This window comes from Carcharodon carcharias, chromosome 6, assembly GCF_017639515.1.
Source record: "Carcharodon carcharias isolate sCarCar2 chromosome 6, sCarCar2.pri, whole genome shotgun sequence".
Classification (NCBI taxonomy): Eukaryota; Metazoa; Chordata; class Chondrichthyes; order Lamniformes; family Lamnidae; genus Carcharodon; species Carcharodon carcharias.
The window spans coordinates 82189123-82201515 of NC_054472.1; the positions used below are offsets into that span (position 1 = coordinate 82189123).

At 45.8% G+C, this 12393-nt stretch overlaps 1 protein-coding gene across 1 annotated transcript in view; it reads left to right on the forward strand.

The window, feature by feature from the left end:
• trpa1b (transient receptor potential cation channel, subfamily A, member 1b) overlaps positions 1 to 12393 on the forward strand; it is a 198160-nt gene that overhangs the window by 76759 nt on the left and 109008 nt on the right. The gene's annotated exons all lie outside the window — the stretch shown is intronic.

A 12393-nucleotide genomic window follows, 5' to 3' on the forward strand; every position in this document is an offset into this window, starting at 1 on the left:
GAGAATTGGTAGTGTGGTAAATAGTGAGAAGGATAGCCATAAACTTCAGGAGGATATCAATGGACTGGTCAGGTGGGCAGAGCAGTGGCAAATGGAATTCAACCTGGAAAAGTGTGAGGTAATGCACTTGGAGAGGGCTATCAAGGCAAGGGATTATACATGAATGGCAGGACCCTAGAAAGTACTGAAGATCAGAGGGACCTTGGTGTGCATATCCATAGATCCCTGAAGGCAGCATGGTATGTAGCTAAGGTGGTTAAGAAGGCATACGGGATTCTCGCATTTATCAGCCGAGGAATAGAATACAAGAGCAGGGAGGTTATGCTGGAATTGTATAAAACGCTGGTTAGGCCACAGCTGGAGTACTGCATGCAGTTCTGGTCACCACATTATAGGAAGAATGTGATTGCACTGGAGAGGGTGCATAGGAGATTCACCAGGATGCTGCCTGGGTTGGAGTGTCTGCGCCATGAGGAAAGATTGGATAGGTTGGGGTTGTTTTCCTTGGAGCAGCGAAGGTTGAGAGGGGACCTGATAGAGATGTACAAGACTATGGGGGGCATAGATAGGGTGGAAAGGTTGGCACTTTTTCCATTAGTAGAGGGATCAATAACCAGGGGGTATAGATTTAAGGTAAGAGGTAGAAGGCTAAGAGGGCAGTTGAGGAAAATTTTTTTCACCCAGAGTGCGGTGGGAGTCTGGAACTCGCTGCTTGAAAGGGTATTTGAGTCAGAAACTCTCGTAACATTCAAGGAATATTTAGATATTCACTTGCATTGCCATAGCCTCCAGGGCTAAGGGCCAAGCGCTGGAAAATGGGATTAGTGTAGTCAGATTTTTGTTGACCAGCGAGGACATGAAGGGCCGAATGGCCTCCTTCTGTGCTGTAAACATCCATGAATCTGTGAGTCTACATCCATCCATTTAGAATACGCATCTATGATCAATAAAAGCATGGCACCTAGGAATGGTCCTACATAATTAATATGTAGTCTAACCCAGGGTCGACCAGATGCAGTGGAGCTAAAACAGGCAACTTCTGTTGTTGCTGACAATGGGGACAGTGGTTGACCATGCTTTCAATGCCACTGTCAATGCCTGGCCACCAGATGTAGCTTCGTGCAAGCATTTTCATCTTTGTTGTGCCTGGATGCGCACCGTGAAGCACTGTCAAGAGTGGTTCTCTTTCTTGTGAAGGGACGACAGCTCTTGTTCCCCACAACAAGATTCCATCTTGACAGCTTAACTCTGTTTTCCGGTCATGGAATGGCCTCATCTCTTCAGATAAAGGTGAATTTGACCACCCTTGCAATACATGGTTTCTGACTTTCAACAAAATTGGATCTCTGTTCATCCAATTCCTAATTTTCTTCACACACACAGGTGAAGAATCCAAGAAATTCAGTACAAACACAACTTCTTGTGGCACTGGAGCATGTGCAATGCTATCTAGTTACGGGAGATGACTGAATGCATTCACATTTGCAATATGCAAGCCAGGCTGGTACATAAAGGTATACTCATACATAGATAATATCAAAGCCCAACATTGAATTCTTGCTGATGCTATTGGTGGAATGGCCTTATCCTCACTGAATAAACCCATTAATGGTTTATGGTCCGACACAATCATGAAATGTCTTCCATGTAGATACTGGTGGACATTATTCACTACAAATATCACCAATAAACCTTCCTTTTCTAGTTGGGAATAACCTTTCTTGGCTGTGGAGAGAGTTCTCGAGACACAGCCTATGGGCCTTTCTGATCCATCTTCCATTCTATGTGATAATATGGCTCCTACACCATAAGGAGAGGCATCACATGTTAATACAAATTTGTAGAATATCAATAAACATGACAAATGCAACAGTTTCTTTACTTTCACAGAGGCCTCTTCTTGTAGTGAATTCCACGACCAACAATAATTCTTTTTTTAACAACAAGTGTAATGGTGCCAACACAGTTGACAAGTTTGGCAAGAATTGGCCATAGTAGTTGACCATGCCCAGAAAAGACTTGAGTTCGTTTACATTGGATGGAGAGGGTGCATCTTTTATTGCCCTAACTTTCTCTTCTACTGGATGCAAACCCATAGCATCCACCTTGTGACCCAGGTAAGTAACTACTGGCGCTTGGAATGTATTTTTCTCTTTCTTTAATCATACTCCATGGATCTTCTTAGCACTTCTTCCAGATTGGCCAAGTGTTCGGTCTCAGTTGACCGTGTGATCAGAACATCATCTAGGTATACTACTACTCAGGGAAGTCTTTGCAAAAGACTCTCCATTGCCCTTTGGAAGACCGAACCTGCAGACAATACTCCAAAGGGTAGACGAGTATATTGATAAAGACCATTGTGAGTGTTGATGGTTACTTATCCTCTAGACATGCTATTCAGTTCTAATTGGTGGCAAGCATGGCTCATGTCCAGTTTTTTATAGGATTTGCCTCCAGCTAGCATTTTGTATAAGTTGGCTATCCTCGGGATAGGATATTTATCTAGTTTGGCTGCCTTGTTCATGGTCAATTTATAGTCTCCACAAATGTGTATAGTTTGGTCAGGTTTCATCACTGGGACTATGGGAGCTGCCCATTCCAAAAATTGGACAGGTTGGATGATACCTAGCTTTTTTAACCGGCACAGTTTGGCATCCACCTTCTTCTTTAAGGCACAGGTCTGGCCTTAAAGAAAGGAGGTGTCACCTGAGAATCCATATATATTTTTGCTTGCAAACCTTTTAACTTCCCCAATTTGTCATGAAATACACTGTCATATTTCCTTAGCAGTTCAGGAACTCCTCTTGTTCTCAAGTGAAATACTTCAGATAAGTTGAGCTTGATTTTTTGTAACCAGTCTCGGCCCAGAAGACTAGGTCCTTTATCTTCACTATGATCACAGGAAGCTGGGCTGTCTGTTACCTATGGGTCACCAGTACCGTGGCGATGTCCTTTGCCTGTATGAATTCTCCAGTTTATGTCTTCAATTGAGCCATTGTTCACTCCAGATTCAGTGGCTGGGTACCTTCATTTAGGTATTTAAATGTGTACTCTCCCACCACTGTGGTTGAGGCTCCCATATCTACCTCCATTATTAGTGGCTTCCCATTAACTTGGATTGGTATAGTAATAGGTTTGGTTTTTACAGCTGTGACATTGTACAGGGAAGAAAAGTCGATATCGGCAGCTTCAGGTTCTGTTGTATTATTCAATTCAATTAAATTGGTTTTCTGCCTTTTAGGCTCTTTTGACTTTGCCCTGCATTGCTTTATTACGTGACCTTTCTTATGGTAGTAATGATATTCTGCCTCCTTGAATCTGCAGGGTCTGGTACATGGTCACTCCCATATCTATATCAGATTAACCTTGGAGTTATTGCTGAAGTGTTTCTACTAGTCCTTTTCATTTTTCTAACAGCGGGCATTGTCTCTCGCTTCACTGCTGTATCTCTTGTTTTCGCGCCATGCCCAGCGGTAGGTTCCCATTCCACATGAAGAACAGCGCCATGTTGTACGTGCTGTAAAGCCTGTGCGTCTCTCACAGCATTTTCAATGGCGAGCACTATTTCCATGGTGCATGTCAAATTGATGTTGACTTCTGCAAGTAAACGCCGCTAAATGGTGTTGTGAACTCCACAAACTAATTGGTCCCACAGCATATCATTGAGTGTGTCTCCAAAGTCGCAGTGTTCAGTCAACTGCTTCAACTTCTCTATATAGGTTGCGATGGACTCTCCCGGGGCCCTAACTCTGGAAGTAAACATAAACCTCTGCATTATTATGGATGGCTTTGGTTGGAGCAGACAGGTTTCGTAAAGAAACAGTAAAACTTTATTACAGAGACATTTAGGAGTGCTTGCATGCTAGACTCGATCACTTGTCCGAAAAACTTCACCCCATGGATTTGCCTGCGCTGGAAGCTCACTGGTTGAAGCCCCCACAGTATGTCATGTGACCCGTGATTGCTAGGAGGGAGGGGCAATACACGCAGTTACCACACACACTCTCTCCTTTCTCTCTATCAAACACACTCTTCCCTCTCTCACACACACGCACACACACAAACACACTCTTCCTCCCTCTCTTTCACACCACATGCTCCCCTCTCCCTTACACTCACTTGCCCTCTCTGTGTCTCACACACACACTCTCCCTCACTTTGCACGCTTGTGCGCGCGTGTGCGCACACACATACATACACATGCATGCACAGACACACATAAACATGCAATCCTTTTTTTCTCTCTCTCTCTCTCTCTCTCTTTCTCTCTCTCTCTCTCTCTATCATTCTGGTGGGCCCCACTCCTGCTCACAGTCCGGGCCCCCAGGCCGGCTCCAGTTCTGGGCCCTGCACCTGTTCTGGAATCCCCAGTCTTGCTCGGACTCCCTCTGGCCCCGCTCTCACTTGGGCTTCCCCCCTGACCCCACTCTCGCTTTGGGTCCCCCCCACTCCGACCCAGCCCTCGCTCGGGCTCCCCACTTCGCGTAGCCCTGTTCTCGCTTAGGGTTGGGGGTTGGGTCTGGGGTGGTGTCGGACCATGGTGGGGCGGGGTGGTGTGGGGTTGGGTGGGGGTTGGGTGGGGTTGGACCTCCGGGAGGGTGGGGTGAGGTGGGGTTTCATTGGGTTGGGATGGGCCTGTGGGGTGGGGTGGTCGGGTTGGGTGGGACCAGTTAAAATTGGCCCTTTAATAGAATGTTACAGCACAGAAACAAGAGACATGACCGTGACATTTGTCCTGCTGATTTTCTTCCCATGAGCCATCTAATCTATATCCTACTCCACTGCTCAATTCCTATGTACGCTTCCTCCTTTTCAAGGACTAATGACTTTTTAAATGAATTTATGGACTCTGCTTTAGTAATGATTTGTTTCTGCAACTTTCACATTTCTCTGTGTAAAGATTTTTGTTTCTAATCCTTCCATTAATTCTTTTTGAGAGTAACTAAATTTGTGACTATTTTTTCTACCAGTGAAACTGATCTATTGCTACTCAATTTACCTTAATGCTTCATAATCTTGAAGGTCACTCTTTACTTTCACAGCTCCAGTGCAGAAGCTCCTGACTTTTCAAGCTTCTCAGTGAGTCCTCGTGTCTGGTCACACACTAGTATAACTGTGTTGTGCTACATTCATTGCTTCTATACCTTTTCTATAATGTAGTATCCTAAACTCTACATGACCAATGGGTTCTTTGTTAGAACAATTTGAAACAAATTCCACTATGCTTCTTCCCCTTATACCTGTGTTTTTTTTTCTGCTTCAATTATTGACCCACTTTCCTTTTAAAATGATTTTGGGTTTCTACACTGACAACTCCCTGTAGCAAAGCATTCGCTGCTCTATAATGTTTTGCTCAGAGAAATTCCTCTTGACCTCCTTCCTCTTTCAATGACTATTATAAATTGATGACCAATGTCACTGATACTCAAACCAAAGAAAGTGGTCTTCCCTATTCACCCTATCAGAACACTTTATAATTTCTAAAATAAAACCTTTCATTAAATCTTGTCCTAGTTTTCTTTGCTTCAGTAGAAATAGCTTAATTATCTCAAGATTCTCCTAATAACTATCTTTCCCACCTTGGTGTCATCCTGTAAATTTACTTGAGGACTTTAACATCCATTCGTTATATGAATAATGTTATACCATATACAAGATGCACACAAAACTCAAACCACAGACTTATGTTGCTTTGTAGAAATGTATTATTAGCTCTTTGACTTTGACCTCTATGTTTTTATTTATAAACCCTAATGCTATATTTTTAAATAACTTTAATTCCCATACTGGCATTTTCATTAGAATTATGTACTTGAACTTCTAAGTCACACATACACACACTTTATTGTCTTTCCACTGAGTTGCTTGTTTTTCTTCCAAAAATGTATGGTGTCACACTTCTACGAACATTCGAATTAGCAGCAGGAATAGGCCACTGTGCCCCATGAGCTATTCAATAAGATCATGGCTGTTCTGATTGTGGCATCATTGCAGCCTTTCTGCCTATCCTTTATACTCTTTGACTCCCTTCTTAGTTGACAATCTATCTACCTCTGCCTTAATATGAATGAGCCTTAAAAATATGATCAATTCTCTGCCCTAAACTGCTCATTCTGCTAACCTCCTGATGCTTTACAGTGTACCTCACTGCCAATTTTCCAACTTTTATGTTGTCAGCAAATTTTAACATAATGTTTCTTGTGCCCAAGTCCAAATCATGCACTAGTTTTATCTAAGACAAAAATGTGATAGCATCTCTCTTGTTGTGACTGTAAATTATGAAATCGACAGAATTCTATTTTAGTTGGAAATCAATCCTCAATATTTGTCCAAAAAAATGTCCCATTTCTCCAAAGGACTGCTGCAGCCCTTTAAATGTTTGCTGCAGTGACAAATACATCACCCCAAAATCAGTCAATTTGCTGTGACTAGCAGAAACCATACCAAGAATTTGGCTGGATTATCTAAAGAGAAAACCTAAAGATAGTATGGGAACACGTGCGCACAACTTAGGCACAAAGCATTGGCCAGGATTTTCCAGCCCCACCTTGGCGCGACCTGCCACATCCCAGCCAAAAGTCCATTGACTTTCGGCGGGACAGGAAGATCCTGGCAGTGGGTGGGGCTGGAAAATCCCAGCCATTGGATGTTGATGTATAAAAATGTGTGGGATTGTGTTCGAGTGGGAAGGGGTTAAAACTGGAGAAATTGATAGTGCGTTGGGAAGTTGGCTCCAACCCACCAACTATTGCCACCGTGCAACCCCCTCGGGAGAGACACGTTGCCAATTTCCAAATGCTAATTGTTCAATTAGGGTGATATTGGCACGGTGTTTTCACTTTAATGTCAGCTCCATGTGTTTCCCAGTCTTCAAAAAGTCATCAGTGAAGCCATAGCTGTGATTGAAGAGGCTGAAAAAATCTCAATCAAAGATGCCAATAATCAGTACTCACAGCTGCTTTTTTACCTCCTAGGGCTTATCTACAGGAAGTTTGATCAAAAGTTACTTTGTACAATTTGGAGGTAACTTTCTACAATTAGGAGGTTTTCTCTATCATGTCAGGATGGGTCTCACTTAGGCTACCTTAGATTTGACCTTAGATGAGGACCAACGTTACCAGCAATGACAGTGTCCCTAACAGTTTACTATTCACAAACCTGTAGCTGCAGGGCAGAGAGGGGACCGGCAGAAAGGTTCATCTTACAGGGGACACTGCCCACAAAACGGGGTCCAGAGGCAGAAAATCAGTTTCCTTGACTTGTCTGAACACCAGTGTTTCAGGAACTCAGGATATCTGCAGACATCTGCAGCCTCCTAGAGGAAGACCTTCTGCCTGCTAGACCTGGTGGCCACAAAGTACCCGGTAGCTGCTAAAGTCAGCTTTGCTCTCACATTTTTTACCTTGGATCCTTCCAGGGCTCTGCTGCAGCCAAATGCAAGATCTCCAAGTTGGTCAGGCACAAATGCATAAGAGAGGCAACTGATGGGTTGTTTGCCAGGGCCAGCAATTACGCTAACTTTGCCATCAATAATGGCAGCCAGAATGAGCTGGTGCTTAACTTTCTGACTCTGCTTAGTTTCCGAAAAGTGCAGTGCTCTATCAATTGCACACGCATGGCAATCGGGTACCCGTAGAATAACCAGGAGTACTCATTAACCACAAGGCCTTCCACTCCATCATTATGCAGCTGCTGCACAGCAACAAAAAGATCTTTCTGCAAGTGTGCACAATATTCCTGGATAATTGTCATGATGCTTCCATCCTGCAGCTGCTCACCCTCCCTAATCTTCCAGATCTGCACCTAGAAACAGACTTATGGGATGGCTGCTAAGGGACAAAGGATTCCCACTACAAACTTGGCTCATGGCACACGCCAGAAACCCCATCACTGAAGCCCAACAGCACATCAACAAATGCCATATCACCACTACATGTGGGATTGAACAAGTTATTGGAATGCTGAAGATGCACTGCAGGACCCTAGACAGATCTGGAGGTGCCCTTCAGTGTACACTAAGCAAGGTCTCCAGAATGGTTGTGGTTTGATTTGCTCTACACAACATTGAGCAACAGCGTGGTTTGGACCTGCACGAGGAACGAGCCGAAGAGCTCAGATCCCCCTAGAATGTGAGGAAGAAGAGGAGGAGAGTGATGAGGAAAATGCACCCCCAGTCGCTTGCACTGCTGCCTGGGATGCCAGGGCTGTCCTTATTAATGCAAGGTTCATTTAGGTTGCACCAATGCATCCAAGTCACCAGAAAATATAACACTCACTTTTCACCCTCTGCATGCTGTCACTCTCCCCACCAGCCCCCATCCTCCCCCCACCATTCCACCACCTCCTCTCATTGGTCCCCATGAATTCAGGATGATAGGTCTCACATTCACATCAAACAAGCTGAACGGCCACTTATCACCAAGCATCCAAGAATGACAAGATGGAAGAGTGTTGATAAAGAACATTTGTGTGATCTGAAATAATAGCAAAAACTTACCAACAGCATTTTAACATACTCACATGTGCCCACCTTCACACATCTGCAAAACCTTATCTTTCCTTTTTATGCTATTCCTGAGTGGTGCAATTTGTGTGGCTTGAGCAGTGGGAGAGGCAGGCTGCTCATATCCCTGCTCTGAATGCACTTAGTGAAGGTAACTATGAAGGAGAGGCATGATATTGCAAAAGGAGGAGGGGATGTGGGAAATGCATTGAAAGAGGACATCCAACTACAAGTTAAGTGAATGTGAGGAGTGATGTGTTGGTGTAGGCTTGAAAAGTAGATTCAGGAATGTTACCACATAAGAAATAGGAGCAGGAGTAGGCCATTTGGCCCCTCAAGTCTGCCCCACCATTCAATAAGATCATGGCTGATCTGCCCCAGGCCTCAACTCCTCTTTCATGCCAGCTCCTCATGGCCCTCAACTCCACGATATTTCAAAAATCTGTTACCTCTTTAAATACTTTCAGTAATCTAGCACCCACAACTCTCTGGGGTAGAGAATTCCAGATATTCACTACCCTCTGAGAGAAGAAATTCCTTTGCAGCTCAGTTTTAAATGAGTGTCTCCTTATTCTGAAACTATGTGCCCCAGTTCGAGATTCCCCCATTAGTGGAAACATCTTCTCAACATCTACCCTGTCAAGCCCCCTCAGAATCTTGTACATTTCAATAAGATCACCCCTCATTCTTCTAAATTCCAATGAATAAAGGTCTAACCTGTTTAGCCGTTCCTGATAAGTCAACCCCTTCATCTCAGGAATCAGGCTAGTGAATCTCTCTTGAACTGCCTCCAATGCCAATATATCCTTTCTTAAATATGGGGACCAAAACTGTGCACAGTACTCCAGGTGCGGCCTCAGTATACCCTGCCCAGTTGTAACAAGAATTCCCTATTTTTAAACTCCAACCCCCCCTAGCAATACAGGCCAAAATTCCATTTGCCTTCTTAATTACTTGCTGAACCTGCATGCTAACCTTTTGTGTTTCATGCACAAGAACACCCAGATCCCTCCGTGCTGTACTTACCTGGAGTCTCTCTCCATTTAAATAATAGTCTGCCTTTTTATTCTTTCTACCAAAGTGCATGACCTCACAATTTCTTACATTAAACTCATCTGCCAAGTTTTTACCCATTTACTCAACCTATCTTTATCTGCTTGCAGATTCCTTATCTCTTCATCACAACATGCCCTCCCAGCTATTTTTGTATTGTCAGAAAATTTGGATACATTACACTCTGCCCCCTCCTCCAAGTCATTAATGTAGATCATAAATAATTGAGGCCCAGGACTGATCCATGTGGGAGTCCACTAGTTACGTCTTTCCAACCTGAAAAAGACCGATTAATCCCGACTCTCTGGGCTGAATTTCTCATTGGTGTGTGGGAGCAGGCCCCCCATGCCGACACGTAAAATGATGCGCGGTGACATCTGGCAAGCGTCTCGATGTCACTGCGTGCCATCGTGATATTTCGGTGGGCGGGCTTGCGATGATCTCCGATGCGTGCCCACCATTAATTATTGGGCCATTTAGGGCCCTCGAGGTGCCAATTGACGGCGATTTTTTGGTGCCTGTGTAATCTTTGGGTCGTTGCACGGGCGCAATGAGCAGGTGGGTAGGACACATTTATATAAACCTCATCCACGGGCAGGATAAGTGGGCTCAATGGAGTCGTGAGTGTGTTCTGTCAAATATTTATTTTTCAAAGTTACTGATAGTGCCTTTGTGATCTGCAATACTTCAAAACACATTCCAGCTGCTTGGACTGGACTCACAACCTTGAGGTCAACAGTCTGCAGTGAAGAATCTTTTTTTGGGCCTGCAGGTTTCAGGAAGCCATCCCTTAGCCTGGGAATGGGAGTTGAACTCTCCACTGGAGGCACCACCTCTAAGAAGGAAGGGAGGGCTAGAAGGGGGAGGAGGCCAGGAGTACACTTTCAGCCTCCAGGGGAGCCACCTTTGGGAGGACAGGGGCAGGCACAAGGGACGCAGGGCCAAGAGGTAGTCCAAGGTGGAAGGGGCCACAAAAGATGCCGCTATCCTGCTGCCAGGGTATACAGGCGGTGAAGCAGCTACCTCAATCTGTCTGAGGTGTAGTGCCGAAGGATGCTCCATCACTCAAGGGAGACGGTCAACTATATCTGTCAGATGATTGGGCCTAGATCTCCACTAACTGTGTGGGCGGACACCCCATGTCAGTGGCTCTTAAGTTCACAGCTGCCCTCAACTTCTATGCCTCTGGCTTCTTCCAGGGCTCAGTGGGTGATCTTTGCAGTGTCTCCCAATCAGCTCTCTATACTTGTGTCAAGCAGGTTACAGACACTCTGTTCAGACATGCACAGACCTTATCCACTACCATTGGGGCCAGGCCAGCCAGACACAGCGAGCCAGAGGCTTTGCAGCCTTTGCTGGCTTCCCTCGTGTCCAGGGTGCAATAGACTGCACACATGTGGCTATCAAGGCACCAGCAGATGAGCCCGGTGCCTTTGTCAACAGGAAGGGCTTCCACTCCATGAACATGCAGATCGTGTGTGATCACAGGATGCAGATTCTACAAGTCTGTGCAAGGTACCCAGGCAGCTCCCACGACGCCTACATCCTCAGACACTGCCAGGTGCCGGGGCTCTTCAGTGCTCCAGCCCAGCTGGATGGGTGGCTGCTGGGTGACAAGGGCTACCATCTCAGAAGGTGGCTCATGACCCCTCTCCGTCATCCAAGAACAGAGGCTGAGCAGCGGTACAATAGGAGACACGCCTCCTCAAGGGCTGTGGTGGAGAGAACCATCAGTCTTCTCAAAATGTGCTTCCAATGCCTGCACTGCTCATGGGGCACACTCCAGTACCCCCCAGGTCGTGTGTTGCTAATAGTGGTTGCATGCTGCACTCTCCACAATCTTGCGCTGGAAAGGGGGGAATGCTGTGGATGACGAAGATGTAGATGCAGTGGCTGCGGCTGCACACGATGAGTCCAGCAGTGAGTCCGAGGATGAGCATGCACGGGGAAATGCTGAGGGGGGTAGATGCTGACTGCAGTGAGGCAGGGACACCCAGCAGGCTTTAATCCAATGAACCCTCAGCTAGCACACCATCTATGGGCCTCCAGGACAAGCCTGGGCTGCAGGCTCTATTCTTGATATTGAGTGCAAAATCTGCCTGGATAGGAGCATTAATTAAGAGCCCTGTCAATAAAGCTGAATGTCCCACAAATCACTCATAACATTATCCGTAACAATCCACCTGCAGAAGAAAAGAGACACCCTCAGCCATGGTGACATGTCTGAATTTAATGGTATAAAAAAAAGAACTTAAGAGAACAAAATGACAAAGGTGTTAAACATCACACTAACTCATAAAGACCTCATCTCGGGCCAACACAAATGCAGTGATAAACCTGTGGTGTGTCTAAAATGGCATATGTTTACATTTCCGGGTGCCCCCTGCTCACCCTACTGTCCTGTTGGCCTTGATGACCTTGGCGGTTGTCCTCTGGCCCGTGGAGCCTGTGCTGGCCCTGCCTGAGAGGGAGCTGCCAATTCCACAGCTGGCGTCTCCCCAGTTGTCGCAGCCTCATCGGATGCAACGGTCACTGGCAGAGGAGCGGAGGAGCTGCTGTCCACATTCGGAGCGCCCTGAGAGGAGCCCGTAGAGACGACAGGCAGCTGCTGCACCGATGAGAGGTTGCTTCGGACCTCCTTCTTCACCGTGGATGGATGGGCACTAATCTGGGAAACTTGGTGCCCAGACCTTCTCTCGCACTGGCACTGACCAGCTGAGGTCAATGCTGATGTGAGGACTTGCTGGTCAGAGCGCATCCCCAAGAAGCCCTGATTGGTCTCCTGGAGGAGCCTCTCCACAAGAGTCGCCACTCTCTCCATGGAGGACTCATGGTGC